The sequence below is a fragment of the Larus michahellis genome, chromosome 2 (assembly GCF_964199755.1).
Source record: "Larus michahellis chromosome 2, bLarMic1.1, whole genome shotgun sequence".
Classification (NCBI taxonomy): domain Eukaryota; kingdom Metazoa; phylum Chordata; class Aves; order Charadriiformes; family Laridae; genus Larus; species Larus michahellis.
The window spans coordinates 445,161-465,279 of NC_133897.1; positions in this window are offsets into that span (position 1 = coordinate 445,161).

Genomic DNA, 20,119 nt, shown 5'->3' on the forward strand with positions numbered 1-20,119 from the left:
ACTGATTTTAAATTCCTCACTCTCCCATGAATATATCCCAAAACTGAGGTTTATTCTTTTTGCAAGTGACTTAATTAGCACATGTGTCCGTGCCCCGCTGCTGCCCACCCGGATCCTCCGCTCTGGTGATGCTGCCCGTAACCCCGCGTTGCTTTTCCCTCTCTTCCCTTCGGGAATTTCTTGCCTGTGGTTGTTGCACTTGTCAGCAGTTAAAACACCAGGTAGGACTGATGTCCCGGCTCTCCCGAGGCGCCGGCTGAGGGGGAACCTCCCCCGGCTTTGTGGCGAGGTCTCCATGAGGTACCGGCACCTCTGCCCCCGGCGCTGGCACCCGGAACACCTCTCCCTGCAAAGGCCTTTGGGCGCCGTGACCAAGTCACCCCTCGACCCCGCTCCGGTGCGGCTGCGAGGCTTAGAAAGGTCCAACGGAGGCGTTTTCTCCAAACCTCAGATAACTTTCACGTTTCTCTTCTGAATCCTCTCAGATGTCTCAATAACTTCTCAAAATGCAAACCCCAGGCTGCCGGTTCCCGGCGCTGGTCTCGCCTCCGCCGAGTGCCACCACCCTGTCCCTGTGTCACCTTCGCCACCACCTTTCACACGCGGCTGGGAGGGGTCCCTCGCCTATCGGTGACCCCCGGTCTGTGGGTTTAACTGCAGGTCATCCACGTATTTCCGACACCCAGGTTTTCTCGCTGCTTTTAGCCCACGGAGTGAGATGCTGAATGCCACCAGCAGCAGCAGAGATTTTTTAGGGACCTTTCCAGGAACACACTCAGCCAGAAAAGAAATTCCTCTTGATGAACACATTTTAAATTTGTCAGTTATGCTTTTACAGTCATTCAATAGTTCTTTATTAGCACCGTACACTGCTAAGCTTTCAAATCAAAATGCCCCATGGCACTAAGTCAATTTTCCCACCGAAGCAGAGCGTGTTACGCCCGCGCTCACCTTTCAGCGCAGCCCTCAAATGCCGAGAGGGGCCTGTGGGGGGGGACAGGTCGCAGCAGGGAGCGCACAGAGGAAGGCAGAGGGAGGGTCGGGCTGGGGGTCCCGGCTGGGTGTCCTGGCCCTGTTCTGCCGGGGCGGCTCAGACGCGCCGCGACCCTCGTCCCGCTGCAGCAGAAGGTGTCCCCCCGGTGCTGCCATCGTGCTTGAGCTCACCTGGTGCTCAGCGCAGAGGAGCGCACGGGACCCTGCCCCAGACCCTTCCCATTTCCCTGTCCATTCCCATTCCCATGCCCCAGCCTCTTCCCCTTCCCCTTCCTCTTTCCCTTCCCTTCCCTTCCCTTCCCTTCCCTTCCCTTCCCTTCCCTTCCCTTCCCTTCCCTTCCCTTCCCTTCCCTTCCCTTCCCTTCCCTTCCCTTCCCTTCCCTTCCCTTCCCTTCCCCTCCCTTCCCTTCCCCTCCCTTCCCTTCCCTTCCCTTCCCCCTTCCCTTCCCTTCCCTTCCCCTTCCCCTGTGTCCCCAGGCCCCCAGCACAGGCTGCTGGTGGCCGTGTCACCCACCCTGTCCCCTGCCTCAGGCCACTTTCCGGCCCCGCTTTCCATCCTGACACTCTGTTCCGTGAGCCAGCAGCGATGCCGATGCCACGGCTCCGTCCCTCGAACCGGCCCCAGCTCTTCCTGGAGCCTGCAAATCCCAAACAAGGCAGAAAACGGTGCGGGCACCGACAGCGCTTCGTCCGACTGACCCACCGACAGCTTCGGCCTCGTGGTTTCACGGAATCATGGAATCACGGAATCACGGTTTCCTTGGGTGCCTCTCGCTCCCTTTTCTCCACTTCCCATAAATTCCCAGTTACCCCGATTTCTGCTTCCCATTTGCTCCATTCATCACGCGTCGCTCTGCGTCCTGAGTTCCTCAGGAAACACGGCACAGATAATGCGGTGGGGATTATCCAAGCGTCTGCCTCTAACGAAGCTCTAACGAGCCTCCGAGGTGCGTTGGGGGGAGCTCGCACCCCGACTCCACGGGGCCCGAATCCTCCTGCCCCCCGGGCGGGTCCCTGCGGCAGCGGGAAGCCCCGCTCAGAGGCAGCTCCGTGGGGTCTGCTCGTGCCGAGTTCAGGCTCCGCCGAAGAACAAGGTCCTACGATGGCTGAGAGCTGTGGATTGCTCCAGAAACCCTTCCACAGCCTGAGGGGAAAACCAAAGTCCTCCTTTAAGAAGGTGTAAATCCAAAATATCCAGGAGTAGACTTTAACCAGCCTAAAAGTGACACCTGGCTTTTTGTCACCGTTTTCATTAGTTTGGGGAAGAAATCTCGCCCTTCCACTGCAGAGGCAAGCAGAGGAGCCGTCACCGGGCTGGACGCCCCAGACCCCGGCCGGTGTCGGGGGGCTCCCGGGGCCTCGGGGGACTCTCCTGCCCCAAACCTCGCTGTCCTTCGGCAGACGCCTTACACCGGGCATCCCGCAGAGCGAAGGCCCCCGACCCCTCGCCCGCAGCATCCCACCGGCTGCGGGGACCCCGGCGCCCTGGGGACAGCTGACCCCTCTGCTCCCGGCACAGCGGGGGCGGCCGCGGCGCTCTGCGGTGGCTGTGGTGCTGCGGACGTGCGTGGAGACAGGTCTCGGCACTGCAGTGCCGGGGAGGTGCCGCCACCCGTCCTCGGGCCTGATCCAGCCAGCGGCAACATCCCCGGCGTGTGCCAACCGCTCATTAGCGCTCGCCTTTCAGACCTTGTAATTTGTGTTATCAGCAGCCTCAGCGGACGCAGGGGCATCTCCAGCGCGGACGCCCATGGGGACGCCCAGGCCTGCGCCTCTGCCCGAGGGACCCCTCCCCAGCAGCCCGCGAGAGCCACGTCCCCTCTCCGGCCGTGGGAGTCCCCTGCTCTCGCTGCCACCGCGTGCAGCGTTGTGACCGTGAACGCTTAATGTCCCCCAGGCCCCCGACGCAGCTGAAACAGGCTCCTCACCTCCCTCCCGTATGGACCGAGGCTGCCGCTGCCCGGCCCGGGGGGGCTCAGCTCACCCCCTGCAGCATTAACCGCAGCCCCCGGCTCCGACGCCACACGTGGCTGCGGCCCCGGCGTTGGGAGCTGGCAGAGGAGCAGCACCAGCGGCGTCTGCGTCCCCTCGGCGAGCAGAGGGCAGCTCTCCCGCCCCGGCAACGTCCCACCGAGCCCAGGGACTACAGCACCGGCACTGTGAGCCGTGCCGAGACCGGCACAGCTGGGTGTGCCGGAACAGCTACCGCGGCAGGTACCAGCATCACCCCCTACATCCGTTTTCATTCGTACCCACACACCGTTTTCCACGTCCTTGTGCCCAGATTCACGTGACATCGAGAAACGTTTTGTGCCGTTAGAGTTTAATCTCTTTTATTCAAAACGTCTCGCAGCAACCCTGAAAGCGACGGGACGGGCAAAAGGAGCGTTTACCCTCCGGGGGACGGGCTGGGTGGGAAGGGGCGATGCTCAGCGAGAGGCGGCTGGATTCAGCCCAGGCCGGGGGGAGCAGAGCCCTGGCAAGGACTGGCCTGTCGTGACCCGTCATGAGCAGCTGTGGCTCGTCACGGGGCGACTGATAAACCCCCGTGTTACAGAAACTACAGCCGACAGCGATGTGTCACCCGCAGCCAGCCCCGCACCCCCCGTCCCAGAGCTGGTCCCGGTGTCCCCTCCCAACGGTGTCACCCCCGGCCGGAGGCTGTGTCTCCCTGGGATGGCCTGGGGGGGGTGGGGGGCAGGACAGGGCGTCCCGAATCCAGGTCCCCCCCACCATCCCACCGCTGTTCTCCGCCGGGTGGGTGGCAATGGGCTGGGCTGTGGTTCCCGGATGGGGGGGTGTATTTGGGCTGTGCCCCCCACAGCCTCTCCGTGGGTGCGCGGGGGGGTCATCACTGAACAGCAGAATCAAACTTCCTTCAAACCCCCACCGCCTGCCGGAGCCGGAGCGTCTCCCCCAGCAGCGCCACAGGCCCAGATGCCGAAAGCTTTGTCCCAGCGGAGGGATGGGAAATTCATGAGACAGGAGGGCTGGGGGGTTTCCCGGTGCCCTGCCCGCACTCGGCCACCTCGCCCGGGGCACGGGGGGCAGCTGGAGCCAGCACTGAGCAAAACCCTCGTGGCGTCAGGGATGTGCTTCCCACCACATTGGATGTGCTTCCCACCAATCTGGATGCGCTTCCCACCTTGCTGGATGTTCTTCCCACCACACTGGACGTGCATCCCGTCACTCTGGATGTGCTTCCCACTACGCTGGATGTGTTTCCCACCACGCTGGATGCCCTTCCCACCACGCTAGATGTGTTTCCCTCCACGCTGGATGTGTTTCCCACCACGCTGGATGCCCTTCCCACCACGCTAGATGTGTTTCCCTCCACGCTGGATGTGTTTCGCACCACGCTGGATGCCCTTCCCACCACGCTGGATGTGTTTCCCACCACGCTGGATGCCCTTCCCACCACGCTGGATGCCCTTCCCACCACGCTGGATGTGTTTCTCACCACGCTGGATGTGTTTCCCACCACGCTGGATGCGTTTCCCACCACGCTGGATGCCCTTCCCACCACGCTGGATGCCCTTCCCACCACGCTGGATGTCCTTCCCACCACGCTGGATGTGTTTCCCGCCGTGACCCAGGCCAGGCGACGTGGGGAGCGCCCAGGGAGAGGTGCCCGGCAGGTGTTTGCCGGCTCCCGATGGCAGAAGCAGCAGCCTGGGAAGATGCTGTTCCTCCCCGGGACGGTTCACACCCGTCCCCGCGACACGGAGCCTGCGTCACCCGCCCCTCGTCACCAGCAGAGGTGCCGTTGCTATTTTGAGGCCGTGACTGTGGCTTAGGAAACTAGTTAAACTTCATACTTTCTCTTGGCGCTTTCTGCTTGTTTTGAATAAAGCAGCCGAGGACGCGGCAGCCGGACACGAGCCCTGGCCCAAGCAGGAGCTGTTTGCAGGGGGCGATTTGCTGGGCGCCCAGGGAGGAGCGAGGAGAGCCGGCCGAACCGGCGTCCCCATGGTGGAGACCTCAGGTGGAGCTAACGCCGGACCAAGAAACTGCTTGAAGCCAGGACTGAAGACCAGGGCCCCAGAGAGCCGGGCGGGAGGAGGCGGAGGCTGGGACCGGGAGCGGAGGATGCAGTGGGCGCATCTCCCCCAGCTTTGGGTGCCAGCAGAGCAGGCGACCGCCCTGGTGATGCCTCCCCCACCACTGGCAGGGGGCGAGTCCGTGTGGCGGCGGAGACGGGGTGAACCTGATGGCAGAGACGGAGTGAATCTGATGGCGGAGACAGTGTGAACCTGATGGCGGAGACGCGGTGAATCTGATGGCGGAGACGGGGTGAATCTGATGGCAGAGACGGAGTGAATCTGATGGCGGAGACGGGGTGAACCTGATGGCGGAGACGGGGTGAACCTGATGGCAGAGACGGAGTGAATCTGATGGCGGAGACGCGGTGAACCTGATGGCGGAGACGGGGTGAATCTGATGGCGGAGACAGAGTGAACCTGATGGCGGAGACGGGGTGAATCTGATGGCAGAGACGGGGTGAACCTGATGGCAGAGACGGGGTGAATCTGATGGCAGAGACGCGGTGAATCTGATGGCGGAGATGGGGTGAATCTGATGGCAGAGACGGGGTGAACCTGATGGCAGAGACACAGTGAATCTGATGGCAGAGACGCGGTGAATCTGATGGCGGAGATGGGGTGAACCTGATGGCGGAGACGGGATGAACCTGATGGCGGAGACAGGGTGACTCTCACGCCAAGCGTGACGGCCCCGTGGGAGAAGCCGGCGTTGGCCAACGCTCGTGGTGTGAAACAAGCCAGGGCGGTGGAGGCCGAGAAGGGACCTGCTGCCGGAGCTCAGCGTGGGGCAGGAGGGACCCCCACCTTGGTAGAGGCTGCTGCAGCCCCCCCCAGGGCAGGGAAGGGCCACCGCCCCCCCGCTGCGGGCCAGCCACTGAGCCCTGGGCCACCAAGACCCCAGCCACTGGGCACCCAGCCCCCGAGCCCCAGCCCCCAGCGGCGGGCGGCGGAGGGGAGTCGGGATCGCCCACCACCATCCCACAGTGGAGGCACCGTCCGAGCCTGGAGCGGCGCCTGGCACCGGCCAACACGGTGCCGAGGGCACAGCGGCAGCCTGGGCTGGCAAACGCCCCCGACACCTCGGTGGTCCGACAGAGGGACGCAAGGGCAGGACCTCTCCACGGACGGTGCGGAGGGACCGAGGGACCCGGGTTTAACTGTGCCGAGTGACGGCCCAGCACCCGCACGGCTGGTCTGCACGTTTCAGTGTCACTTTAAAACATGAACAGACGACAGAGGGGACGAGGGGACGAGTGGGGCTGGAGAGGAGGGGGCAGCCACCGGCTCCTGCCCCACCGAGGTCCCCTGGCACCGCGACAGACCCCGCGGGGCCAGACCTCGTGGGGACGGGGCGGCGCAGGGGGGTCCCGGATTGTCCACCACGCAGGAGCAGGAGCACCACGGGACACCCGCACACAGCGGCCCCCGCTGGAGCAGGAGCCCTGGAGCTGGTGACGGCAACTGGGAGAGCCCAGTTATCGAGGCGCGTCCAGATCCCCACGTTCTCGCCTGCTGGTCCTCCGTTTCCATTACGGCAGGGTGCATTTTCACCCTCAGCACACGCCGGGAGAGCAAATTCCTGCTCACCTCCTCAGCCTTGTCTGGTAAGACATCGTCTGGGGGCGAGCGGGAAATCACTGCTCGTAGAATCAGCGGGCTTCGCAAAAAAGAGGTGGATAAAGAGCAGCTGGGGAGCAGACGCGCAGAGAGCCAGCTAACTGGGCAAGCTGGTCCCGCTCAAATAACGGGTATTTCAAGAGTCGGAAATAATCGTCTCCCTGGTTATGAAACTGTAGCCCCAAGTTAAAGACACAAGGTCCTTGCTCTGGGAAGGGAAACATGAGAGAAGGATTCGGGGGTCGCACAGTAACCGAAGGTGGTGCAAAACCTGCCCCGAGCGGGGCCAGCGCAGCCGCCCAGGGTTTGGCGGAGGCTGCGGTGAAGAGGAGGGCGCAGGCGGTGGGTCCTTCTCCCGGCCACGGCACCAGCGAGATCGGCACCCACGCACCACCCCCGGCTCCCGGCGACGCTCCGAGGGATGGAGAGGCTGCAGGGACGGGAGGCGCTGCACCGCGGGGCAGGGAAAGGGTTTTCAGCTCGTGGCGGAAGAAATCTGTGCCTGCGCAGCTCGTCAGAAAGGTTCCAGAAGCGGCAATTATGGCAGACGAGCACATTTGGGAAGGAAATACCGCGCTCTAAGGGTTCCTCCTTTCAGGAGAGCAAGAACTGCCGGCTGCTGTGGAAACGGCGCGAACACGAGCAAGCAGCCAGAGGTGGAGCGAGTGGTGGGTTAGGCGCGTTTACCACCAGAACAGCCCCGACGCGTGTGAGCCCAAACGCAGCTTCTCGGGACGGGCAGGGTTTGGCTGGACAACAATGAGAAATCTCACTTCGGCGCAAGAGAGGACGCTGGCTGTGCTGTCGGTGGCCCGGCTCCAGGCTCCTCCAGCGCTTCACCACCTCCTGGTGTCCGGCAGCCCGGCTCTGCCCCGGCCACTGTCCCCGGGTCCCCCGTCCCTCCTCTCCCTCCCTCCGCGGCACCCCAGCTCCAGGACCGGCTGCCCCTGCCCGGGACCTCAAAGAGAAGAGAAGCGCCAAGGGGCGGCATCACGGCTGGGACACCCCATTTGTGTGACACCGACCTTCTCCCCACGACGGCTCCCTGAGCAGCTCTGCCGGGCTGAGCTGAAAAGCGCACGTGAAACCGCCGGGGAACCGCGCGACGTTGACAGCTCAGCCCCTGGCTGTCGCTGAACTCGCCCCTGCGCGTCTCCCACCTTCCCCATCCCGCCTCGGCCCAGATACGCACATTCGCATACATACATTAACTTTAAAAATAAACTAGCAAGATACTTTTTGTAAAAGACTGAAAAAGAAGAAGGAACCAGACGCAGGTGCTGGAAAGGCTGCAAAAGGCCGTTTTCAGTCACCCCCTTGTCCTGGGCCCGGCTCCGTTACCTGACCGGGCTCCGCGGCGTATTTAGTGGTATCACAAACTGCCAGTGACCGCAAGCTGACAACTTTTGCTCCATTCTGGTACTCAGTTATTCTTAGAAAATTATCAAACTTTGAGTTCCCTTTCTGGAGCTTCAGCAGATGATGCCTTTTCCTTTCTAAACGATTCCCTCCCTCTTTTCATCCGTTTCCTCCATATTTCAATACACGCAAAGCCACAGCAATCCTCTCCTTCCCCAGCTGGAACGAGTCCAGGCTTTCGAGTTCTTCTGAGGAGCCAGGAGCTCGCGGCCTCCGAGGGCTTTGCTGATCTCGTAGGGATGCTCGGCCACTGCTGCAGACCCTCCTCAGGCAGGGTCCCACGCTCCCGCCTTCACCCCCTCTCACGGTTTGAGGAACCACAACGATTTATTGTCACTTAGACAATCATTCTCTCACCCGATGACCCCTCCCGACCCGGGAAGGGGAACCGGGGAAAACCAAGGAAACCTGAGGGCTGAAATTTAAACAGATTTAATAGAATAATGCTAGATAATTGCCATTAATAACACTACAGAACCAATACTGATCCCGATACCAATACAAAACACGCCAGGATTATACTCGGCCCATTCCCTCAGCAGGGACAGCCCATGAGGGACCCTGCGAGCGCTGCGGCTGCGGGACGAAGGGAAGGGCTCAGGACTCCGGCACCGGGGCGAGGAGGGCTCGGGATGGCAGCCAGCACGGGAGAGAGAATATTGCTCAGCAAACTGTCTAATCGATACTGAATGTGCCGTTCGTGGTATGAAACAACCCTGTTGGCACCTTGGGGGAAGTGCCCGGGTCTCGCTCCTCCTCGTCCCCGCACCTGGGGAGCTTGGAAACACCGAGACCTTGACATCTGCGCCCCAGAGCTGGCTGTAAAGTGAATATTGTCACAAATTCAGGCACCAGGGTCTTCTAAAAGCGCAGTTTCCCCAAGCGTTAGAAGAGAAATTGCCCTGCGTGGCTCAAAGCAGGCCAGCCCCTCGCCTGGCCGAGAAGCCGCCTGAGACGGGTTGACGTGGCCTTCTGGCGAGTGGGCATCGATCGCCCCCGCTTCACCCGTCCTTGCACCATCCTGCTCTCCGCACACACACAGAAAGCTCCTTGCTGGTTTATGAAGACATTTTCTGGGCAGGAGGTTGGGCTGGTCCCCTTTGGACCTCTGGTGTCCCCCAGTGCCGGGGTCCCCACGTGTCCCCGCTGCTCCCACCGCCCGGCGGGTGCCAGGCGGGACATGGGGGACAGGGATGGGACGAGGCACCAGGAGGGAGCATCCCCCGGCCCAAGCCCTTGTGGGGCTTGGGGGGGACCCTGCCACCGGCAGCCCCTGCGGAGCAGGACGCCCCGCACTGTGGTGCAGGTACGGCACCAGCTCCCACGGTGCTGCCGGGGCTGGGAAATCAGAGCCCAAAGTTACTGCAAAGGCAGAGGAGATCAGGGAGAGAGGAGCCCACATTAATTGCAGGCAAACAGATGGAGCTGGTACTTCTCACAGCTAAGGAAGAAAAAAATCATGAGAGAACTTAAATGTACCGAGAGGCCGCGTCGCATGACTTGAGAACAGGGGAAGTGGGGGAGGAAGGCGAGAGCTCGCGGGGGAGATGAGCCCGGGGCTTTCTGGAATAAAAATGCACCCAAGGATGGTCGGCTGGACGCTTTCGGCGGACAGTGGCCATGGGGAAACGGAAAGCGCTTTTTTAGGGTGAATTTCATGCTCAGAACCCCAACTTTCTCAGCGCAGAGGCGCTCTCCATCTGCAGCGCTTCCATCTGACGCTGCCTTCACAAGTGCCTCAAACCAGCGCTGCTGCCAAGAGGAGCGATGCCGCCGCCTCCTCCTCCTCCTCCTCCTCCTCCTCCTCCTCCTCCTCCTCCCGCCGCTCCCACCCCCGGAGCAGCCGCTCCATGGCCCATGGACCGAACCACCTGGAAACCACCCCAGCAGAAGGAAAGGCTCGGCATCAGCTTGTCCAGCGCCGGACCCAGCTCATGGCATGGCAGTTCCCTGCGCAGTGATGGAGACCCCGGGCCATGGCCATGGACCTACATGGCCACCAGCCAGCGCCGCAGCCTGTGTGGGGCAGCGGGAGGGTCCCCACCGCCCTGGAGCTCCCGGAGCACATTGTCCCAGAAGGGCCGGGAGCAGGGGACGGGCTGCGCTCCTCCCAACCCGGCTGGCAGCGGGGAAGCTGCCAGATCTCGCGCTGGGAGGTGGCCCTGGCAGAAGACAGTCGTCTGCTGGCCGCCCAGCAGGCACGGCGGAGCCTTTTCCAGCCCCGCGCCTGCTGCAGTAACGGGCAGGAGGGGATGGATGAGGGGATGGAGCAGCGCGGGGCCCTTCCAGGGGGTCCAGGCCAGAGCAAAAGGAGACAGGGCTGGAGAGAAGCCGCTGGCAACAGCCCCCGAGGTGCACCCAAGGCTGGAGAGCAGCACCCCCCGCCAGAGCTGAGGCGGGGGCGAAGGCCAGGGCTGAGCGTAAATGGGTGTCCTGGCCCCGCGTTGGCTTCAGGTGCGGGTCCCCGGTGGGCTCCTCTGGGCTTTGAGGCTGCCTGGTGCGCTTGGGACCCGGAGGTGGTTTATTTTCCATGGGGACGTCTCTGCTCGGGAGAGCTGGTTTGTGCAGGGCACCGCTGGGACGCACCCGGAGCCAAGGCAGGAGCAGGAGACCTCGTCCCCTCCCTGCGGCCACAGCCCTGGGACAGCCCGAGCTGCCCCGACCTCCTCGTAGCGGCTCCTTCTCCAAAACCCATGGGGACGTTCCTCTGCTGCGGCTCCTGCCACAAAGCAGGCAGGCAGTGGCGGTAGCGTGGTGGAGAGGGAGGTGTTTAACAAAGAGGTGTCACCTTCGTGTCACAATACCTCTCCTCTTTGGGCTGAGGATCAGGCCAAGAGCTTTTCCCCAGAACAGCTGCAGCTCTTTGATCTTACTCCGGAGCTTGGAGGTAGCTGCACGTATTAATCCCATCTGTATCTGCGCAGAGTACGGCTGTCAGGCGAGTCGCTAAATCCAAAACACGCAGTTGAGCGCATGAGGCTGTTTGACGCCGAGACCCGCACGGAGCCTCGCGGGTGGGAAGTAGCACCTGCCCCTCGCCGCGCTAACGATTTGCTGATGGCTGAAGTGCAGGAGGTGGCCGCGGGCCTGGCGGGGCGAGCAGACGAGGCTGGCGCTTGGGTTAGAGAAGAGGTGAACCATGGTTTGCTTTCCCTCCCTCGTCTGCGGCTTTTAACATCACCTCCCTCTGAGTGGTCGGCCGTCCCAAGACACCCCGTGGGTGTCGGTGGCCCGCTGGCACGCGTCCTGCTCCTGGCCACAAATCAGGGTCTGCAGCACCCCGGTGCCTTCTCCTCAGCTGCGGCGCAGGGGGTCGGGGGGACCCGGCCTCTGCGGTGCACGGCTACGGGGCAGCGTGTCCCGGTCCCACCAGTGCCCCGCAGCCGGGCCCTCTCCCGCGGGGTCAGCATCCCCCTGCCACCCCTCTCCTTGGCGGGAGACCGCCAGTCCATGGGGGGTGAACTGTGCAAGCACGCGTGAGGCTGCTAAAAAGAAGCCAAAAATGGCAGCGAGGACAATTAAAGCCTTTCCAGCAGGTGGAGTTGCCGCCCTGGGACCAGTGAGCCCTAGGAGGAGACCGGGAGGGCTGGCGAGGAGGGAGGGAGCTGGCCCGGCCCAGCAGCGGGGTGAAACCCCGAGGCATCTCTGGAACGGTGAAATTGTGAGCGAAGGAGGAAACGGAGGTCACCGTAAACCCCGGCAGATTGAACGCACAAACACCACAAGGCGGTGAGGCCGCGCGGAGGAACAACCAACAAAGGGATTAGCGCCAACAATAAATCTTTCTTCAGAGGCATCGGGAGCAGGACGCCTGCCAGAAGGCTGCGGGGCCAAGGGGTGCCCGGGCACGGAAGGTAAACCGAGAGGACAGGGCTGCCGCAGAGCAGCTACACCCATTTTCTGCATCGGCACCCACTGCGGGGCAACGGTGGGGCGTTACCCCACAGGGACCCCCCCTGCAGGGCCACAGCAGAGGGTCTGCTCGGAAAGGCGGTGGCCGAGGACAGCAGGGGAGCGCCGAGCCGAGCCGCAGGGAGCCCAGGACGCACCGCCCGAGGGACCGAGAGCTTTCACCCGCAGCTGCCTCGGTACCCGGAGGGCACCCGGGTGGCGGAGGGTCCCGCGAGCCGTGCCATCCATAACGGGCTCCAGGGAGCTCCTGGGAATTCCTGTACGTCCAGCAGCTGCGAGGAGCAAACGAGTAGGAGCCGCGGCGAGTGGAGCTGCTGCCGGCGTGTGGGCGCGATCCCCGTGGGGATGGCGGGGCCGGCTGTTGGGCAGGGAGGTCCTGACCTTACAGAGAGCCTGAAGAGAGAACAGGGAGGTTGCGTGTGGGTAAGGCGGTGGAAGGGTGAAGTCTGCTTTGGCTCCCAAAGGACTTTAAGGAAAGCGGGCAGCCGTGGGATGAGCAGGACGGCCAGGGGGCGGGCAGCCATTTTCCCAGCAGACTGGGGGTGTACGGAGAGCGCGGACGTCAGCCCTTGCCATGGAGGAGGGCACCGGTGCAGCCCCACGGCACGTCCCCAGCCCCGGGAGAAGGCAGAGCTGTGGGAAGGGGTCACAGCACCCTTTGGGGTCCCGTCCATCCCTGCTGACCCCAGAGAGCGCCTTGCTCCTCTGGTTTTCTGTCTCCTGGCTGACCTCCCCAAAACGGGCGGCATCCAGAGCAGCACCGCGTGCCAGGACCGGTGATGCCCCGCAGCCTGCGAGCAGCTCTGCCCCATCACAGTCACAGAACCACAGACTGGCCGGGGCTGGAGGGACCCCTGGAGCCCATCCCGTCCCACCCCCGGCCAGAGCAGGGTCACCCACAGCAGGTGGCACAGGGACGCGTCCAGGCGGGGTTGGGATGTCTCCAGGGACGGAGACTCCCCCACCTCTCTGGGCAGCCTGTGCCAGGGCTCTGCCACCCTTAGGGGAAAGAAGTTCCTCCTCGTGTTGAGGTGGAACTTCCTACGTTCTGGTTTGTGCCCGTCCGCACCGTTGGGCTCCGTAGCAGGAGCAGAGGCAGCGCGGTGGCAGGACGGGCTCGGGGAGCGGAGCCCTGGCTCACGCACCGGTGCTGGCACACGACGCCGCACTGCGCGGTGAGGGGCCTGTGCCCATGGTGCAGCCGCCACATCTGGCCCCGCGCTGTGCCAGAGGCGTTGACGGGCTGTGCGCCGTCGCCCTGCCCTACCCCAAGACAGAAGCAAGGCAAGAGTGAGCGCTTTTGGCCCATTTTCCACCTCCGCGGCACATAGTCAGGCGAGCGGCACAAGGCGGCGGTGGAGGGGTGCCCCCAGCCTGGCGCAGTGGTCCCCGAGGGGCACGGGGAGCCCCAGGCAGGGCAGGGGGGAGCTCGCCTCCGCACCTCACTGGAGCCCAGCAGCGCTCCAGAACCCGGCATGGCGTTATATTAACAACATTTTAGAAGAATATTGAAAAATCAAAGAGATTCTGAACAGACCCACGCAGAATGATGTGAGGGTTAGAGCGAGTGCCTTGCTGCAGAAGATTTAAAGAGCACAATCTGTTCGGCTTATCCAAAAGAAGATTGAGGGGTGACTTGATTACACTGTGGAAGTACTTTCACAGGGAAATATTAAATGGCTCTTTAATCGAGCCGGGAAAGATATAAAAAGACTCAATCTCTGGAAGCTGAAGCCAGACAAATCCACATTGAAAATCAGACACCAAATTTTATCGGTGAGGGTGATTAACCGCTGGATAAAAAGCATTAAATTCGAACTGCCATAACCACTCAAACGATTCTGTTCAGACATGGCTTATTTTCTACATCCTGGAAGTTATAAATCCTGTTTCTGCTCCCTACACGGTATATGTATTTTTAAATCCGCTGCTTCTTTTGCATCCTGGCATCCCGCACTCTTACACCCCTGGGATCTTCTCCTCCACCTTTGCAGCAGCCTCCGCCCCGGCCCTGGAGGCTGCCTCGGCCTCGCCTCCCGTGGGTCCCCGAAGCTGCAGCCTTGACCCGGGCCTTTACCCGAACCACGGCTGCTAAATCCTTCCTTTCACTCCCCCCGACATGTGCGCCAAGCTCAACTCATTTCTTCCCACCTTCCAGCTCCCAGAGACTCTTCCAAACGCTGTGTGCGGGGACATGACTCACTCTGCATCGCTCTCCCTCTCCCAGCGCCCGCTTCTCCAGCAGCTCCCGCTCCCCGTTCACCGCCCCTTCTCCCGCTCCCCATTCACTGTCCCTTCTCCCGCTCCCCATTCACTGCCCCTTCTCCCGCTCCCCGTTCACTGCCCCTTCTCCCGCTCCCCATTCACTGCCCCTTCTCCCGCTCCCCATTCACTGTCCTTCTCCCGCTCCCTATTCACTGCCCCTTCTCCCGCTCCCCGTTCACTGCCCCTTCTCCCGCTCCCCATTCACTGTCCCTTCTCCCGCTCCCCATTCACTGTCCCTTCTCCCGCTCCCCATTCACTGTCCTTCTCCCGCTCCCCATTCACTGCCCCTTCTCCCGCTCCCTATTCACTGCCCCTTCTCCCGCTCCCCATTCACTGTCCTTCTCCCGCTCCCCATTCACTGCCCCTTCTCCCGCTCCCTATTCACTGCCCCTTCTCCCGCTCCCCATTCACTGTCCTTCTCCCGCTCCCTATTCACTGCCCCTTCTCCCGCTCCCCGTTCACTGCCCCTTCTCCCGCTCCCCATTCACTGTCCTTCTCCCGCTCCCTATTCACTGCCCCTTCTCCCGCTCCCCATTCACTGCCCCTTCTCCCGCTCCCCGTTCACTGCCCCTTCTCCCGCTCCCCATTCACTGCCCCTTCTCCCGCTCCCCGTTCACTGCCCCTTCTCCCGCTCCCCATTCACTGCCCCTTCTCCCGCTCCCCATTCACCGCCCCTTCTCCCGCTCCCCATTCACTGCCCCTTCTCCCGCTCCCCATTCACTGTCCTTCTCCCGCTCCCCGTTCACTGTCCCTTCCTGGGTGACACACAGCCCACTCCGTAGAGTCCTGCCAGCTCTCACTCAGGCTAAAAACTTTGTCCTCAAAACTCTGCCACGGAATCCCAAAGTAAAGGGCATAACTTTGGAAAGTATTAAATGGCACTACCAAGATTATGAGATTTTTATCATCGTTATTTGCTGTTATCTTTTTCCTCTTCAGACCGTGTTTAAGCCTCATGTTGTGTTGCCTGTCTGGCCTCGGGCTCCCACTCCAGCAGTCCCTGCGTAGGTCCAGCCTCACCCCGCGCCTGCAGGACGGGAACCGCAGGTGGTATTTGAAGGTTATTGCACACGAGGAAAAGATCCCCATTTGTTTTTCTGCTGCTGGTGTCCCGTAGCCAAGGGGCAAGTAAACCTTGGTTCCTTGTCCTATAGGTGTGTCGGGTTAGCAAAGCCCTGCCAGCGTCACCAGCTCTGCCAGTCACACAGCCCGGTCACCAAATCCCACCGAGAGGGGACACCGCCAGCACCGCTGACCGACGGGCAGATTCTCCTTCCCACGAGGAACGTTAACACTGTTCAGCTGGCAGAGCACCCAGCACGGGCCGTCCCGCAGCTCTCCAGGGCCGGGAAGGGAGCCCAGCTCCAGCTCCTGGGGCTCTGCTCCCCGGCTGCTGGCCCTGTGCCGGCGGGGAGGCGAGAGGGGGTCTCCAGGAGGCGAGAGGGGGTCCCCAGGAGGCGAGAGGGGGTCCTCAGGAAGCGAGAGGGGGTCTCCAGGAGGCGAGAGGGGGTCCTCAGGAGGCGAGAGGGGGTCCCCAGGACCCCACTGCTCTCGCCAGGCAGAACGGCCCTGGGCTGGTTTGGTGAACCCATGTCTCCCCATAACGGATCGTCAGAAACGCCTCCGAGCTCCGGCATCCAGGGCTTGTTTGTCCCCGAGAAGAACCCGCGGTCATCCCCCTCTGCTACCTGCAGCTTATATAAATAATTTTCTAGCAGCTAATAATACATTTCGATTCTTTGCTGTGTTTTTTCTTGTCTTCCTCAGCGGGTGCTCTGCTGCCCTCAAAGCCTGGCCTTTTCTTTAGTGATTTCTTCAGCTCGGAGTAACGCGGGCCCGACTTCCCCCTGCTGCGAGCGCACATCCCCATCCCTGTCCTCCCTCACGTCTGGGCTAACTGCTCTCTGTCCCTTTTCTGTCACTGGAGCGGTGACCCCACGTGTCGGCTGCGGTCACCAGTGACTGAGGACAGACGGGCTCTGTGGCCGCTGCAGGTCCTGGGCCACTCAATGACCGCGGCGAGCGTGGCCGGGCAGGTCCGCAGCGCTGCCTCGTCCCAGTGCCGGGTACTGCGGGCAGGCGGGTGGGAGCAGCAGCTCTGAAAAACATCGGGGGACAGAAAATCGGGGAATGGCTGTTATCACTCGGGTGGCGACACCCAGGCCAGCCTCCCTCTCCGACCAGCTCCGTGCCCGGCCCCCTCCCTCCCTCCAGGCTGGTCTCTGGCCAGCACCGAGGTCCCCTCTGTGGCCACCGGGCCCCAGCCTCACCCCTTGTGAGTGTCCACGGGACACCCCCAGGCAGAGACCCTGGCTTTGCCCAGCGCTTTCTTGGTGACCCAGGGAAGGTGCAGCCCTTCCCCACCACCTTCTTGCCTCCGTCGCCTCCCTGACTCCCCTCAGCCCCGTGCCCCGGGCAGATGGAGCAGCGCGACCTGCTCCCCGGCAGCCTCTGCACCCGGGGGTGCTGCCAGCCCTGCTGCCGGGACCCCCTGCCCATCCCCTCCAGCCCCTCAGGAGGACCCTCCGTGTCCCTCCCCCACGAGGGACAGTGCTGTGCCACCGGGCTACGGGGGTGGCTTCTCAGGGCCTTGCCGCAGACCCCTCGGTGCTGACGGGGACAGGGTGGCCGGGTTCTCTGTGGCTCTTTGTAAACGCAGAGCTCATCCTCGCCTCGTGACGCTGCAGCTCAGCACCCCCGGTCCCCGCACCCCCACCCCCCAGCTCTTGTTTCTGGCCCAACCGCCTTCCCCACGTCTTTGACTGGGGCTGACACCTCTCGCTGCTGCTGGGAGCTGCTGAGGAGCATTTCCATCTGCGGAGGCGTTCGTCTCTCCCGCGTCTCCACTCCCACAGGCGCCGAGCTGCGCTGGAGGCGCTGAGGATGCTGAGCCAAAGGGCCTCCACGGTCCTGCCGGGATGGCAGCACCACGGGCGAGGAGGGGGTCTGCCCGGTGCCCCCGCTGCAGTGCTCCGGGGAGAGGAGAGAGGAGTCGGCACCCACCGCAGCCCCGGGGCTGGAAAAGATGCAGGCAATGATCAACCGGGGACACTCTGGTGTAAAATGACTGAATCCGCAACTTTCCGCTCTGCGGCGTCGATGCCGAGGCAAGTTACGTCAGGGGACTGCGTCTCCTCTGCCGGAGAGCCGTCCTCCCCGTGGGCTTCCAGGAACGGCGGGGAAGCGAGAACGCCAGCAGCAGCCTATTTTTAAATTCTGCTGTGCATGCGAGAGCTCTGTTTGGCAGCCCCACTTTTCAGCTCTCTCGGTGCTATTTGCAGGTCATTAAAGACTGTGCTCCCTGTGATCGCAGGACGAGTTCTGCTCTTGAGTTCTGCGAGACAGCTGCGCACGGAAAATAAATTTTATGTTTGCCATGCCTCCTGCTAACGCTAACATGACAATTGCGCTGCCTGGAGCCTCGAGCTCCCGTATCGCACATCTCATCAATCTGCATCGCTGCAGTCCAACGATAAGCCGAGAGCAGCGATGAAGAATGCAGATCAGGATGAAGGAGGCCGGGGAGAGAATCGCCCCCTTGGGCCCAACGCCGGGGCTCCCGGTCGCTGGCCTGAACCCGGGCTTCACGCGGGGCTGGAGGAGGCGGCCCAGCACCCCAGGAACCAGCCGCTCCTCCCGACACGGAGGCACCTGGGACACAGGAGCTTGGGAGGGGAAGCAATGAATTCCTGGAGCCCCCCAGCCCCTCGGAATCACAGCCGCTCTCTCTCTGCTCCACCTCAGCAGGAAGGATGCTGCCGCTCGCGCTGCCATTAGCGGATTCCTCCCGATTTTATGACAGGAGATGTCTTGTGCCATCAAAGCCATGGATCCCGGGAGGTGATGCCCTGGGGAAAGGGGATATCGCCATCCAAGGATCTCCCGTCAGCTTCGTTCCTTTGTGCGCGCCGTAGGTTTTCCCCTTCCATGAGCCTCCCCCACTATCTCGTTTTGACGGCACAAGTCTTTTCCCCTAAACATACGGGAACTTTGGTCAAAGCATTTTTGGCCTGTCCTGGTTTGAGGTAAAACAGAACCAATTTTCTGTTCAGTAACTTTACATTTGCAATTATTGAATGATTTTCAGGAACACAGAAAAGCCGAGTCTCCACCATTAAGGTTTAATACCAGACGCTAGCTCGGTCAAGAGAGATTTTAGGATAAATTATTTGAAATGTCTTTGAATATCAAACCTACGCTGGAGACAAAAACTACTCCACACCAATTTTCTCATCTGTCTTTCAAACTTTCCTTCTTCAGGAAGCCTGCAGGTAGGTTTCAACGCATCTGGGGAATCACAGTCCCCCAGAGGATCACCGCAACTCCGCCACTTTTGTCAGAAGCTTCTCCCATTCCCTGTTACCTCTGGGCTGGGCAATCCCCTTCCTCCCTGCCAGAGACCTCGTCTGCCCGGGAGCACGGGAGCACGGCTCTCCCAGCGACGGGCTCCGCCTGCCGAATTCGCTGTCCTTCGCCGACTGACCGCCGTGTTTTAGAATCAGGATCATCGAGGTTGGAAGGGACCTTTCAGATCTTTGAGTCCAACTGTTAACCATCGCCAAGCTCACCACTAACCCACGGCCCCCAGCCCCACGTCTACCTGTCTTTTAAATCCCTCCAGGGATGGTGATTCCACCCTTTCCCTGGGCGGCCTCTTCCAATGCTTCATAACCCTTTCAGTGAAGAAATTTTTCCTAAAATCCATCCTAAACCTCCCCTGGCACAACTTGAGGCCATTTCCTCTTGTCCCATGGCCTGTTCCTTGGGAGAAGAGCCCGACCCCCCCTGGCTACCCCCTCCTTTCAGGGAGCTGCAGAGAGCGAGAAGGTCTCCCCTCAGCCCCCTTTTCTCCAGGCTGAACACCCCCAGCTCCCTCAGCCGCCCCTCACAAGACTCCTGCTCCAGACCCCTCACCATTTTTCTATATACAGAGCAACGAACAGGATATTGATTAAATTATAAAAGGCAGAACTGATGACTTTATGGTCCTTCAGTTGCCCAAGATATTTCATCTGGAGGGTTTCATAGAGCCATCACAGAATGGTTTGGGTGGGAAGGGACCTTTAAAGGCCATTTAGTCCATCCCCCTGCCCCGTGCAGGGACATCTTCAACTCAATCAGGTTGCTCCAAGCCCCGTCCAACCTGGCCTTGAACCCCTCCAGGGATGGGGCAGCCACAGCTTCTCTGGGCAACCTGGGCCAGGGGCTCACCCCCCTCACAGCCAACAATTTCTGCCTCACATCTCATCTCAGTCTCCCCTCTGTCAGTGGAAAACCCTTCCCCCTCGTCCCATGGCTCCCCTCCCTGCTCCAGAGTCCCTCCCCAGCTTTCCTGGAGCCCCTTGAGGGACTGGAAGGGGCTGGAAGGTCTCCGCGGAGCCTTCTCTTCTCCAGGCTGAACCCCCCCAGCTCTCTCAGCCTGTCCCCACAGCAGAGGGGCTCCAGCCCTCCCAGCAGCTCCGGGGCCTCCTCCAGGCCCACTCCAACAGTTTCCAAGGTCATCCCATAAACTGGAAAAGGAGCAGCTGGAGAGCAGCCCCTCAGAAAAAAAGGCACACAGGGGTGCCGGTGCGCAGCGGCTGACTGGGAGTGAGCACCACGGCGTTAATACCAACACCCAAACGCCTCCCTTCCAGCGCACGCCCAGCTGCCGCCATGCTCCAGCCGCCCCGGAGCACCACATCCCCTCAGGCTGCGCCAAGGTGGGGCCCATAATGGCGGGGCCTGGCGCGGTGCACGCCGGGAGTTGTAGTCCCGCTCACGGAGCTCGGCATGCCCCTGGGCGTGAACGGGACTACAACTCCCAGCGTGCATCGCGCCAGGTTACTCCGCGCATGCTCGGAGCAGGACTACAGCTCCCAGCATGCCTT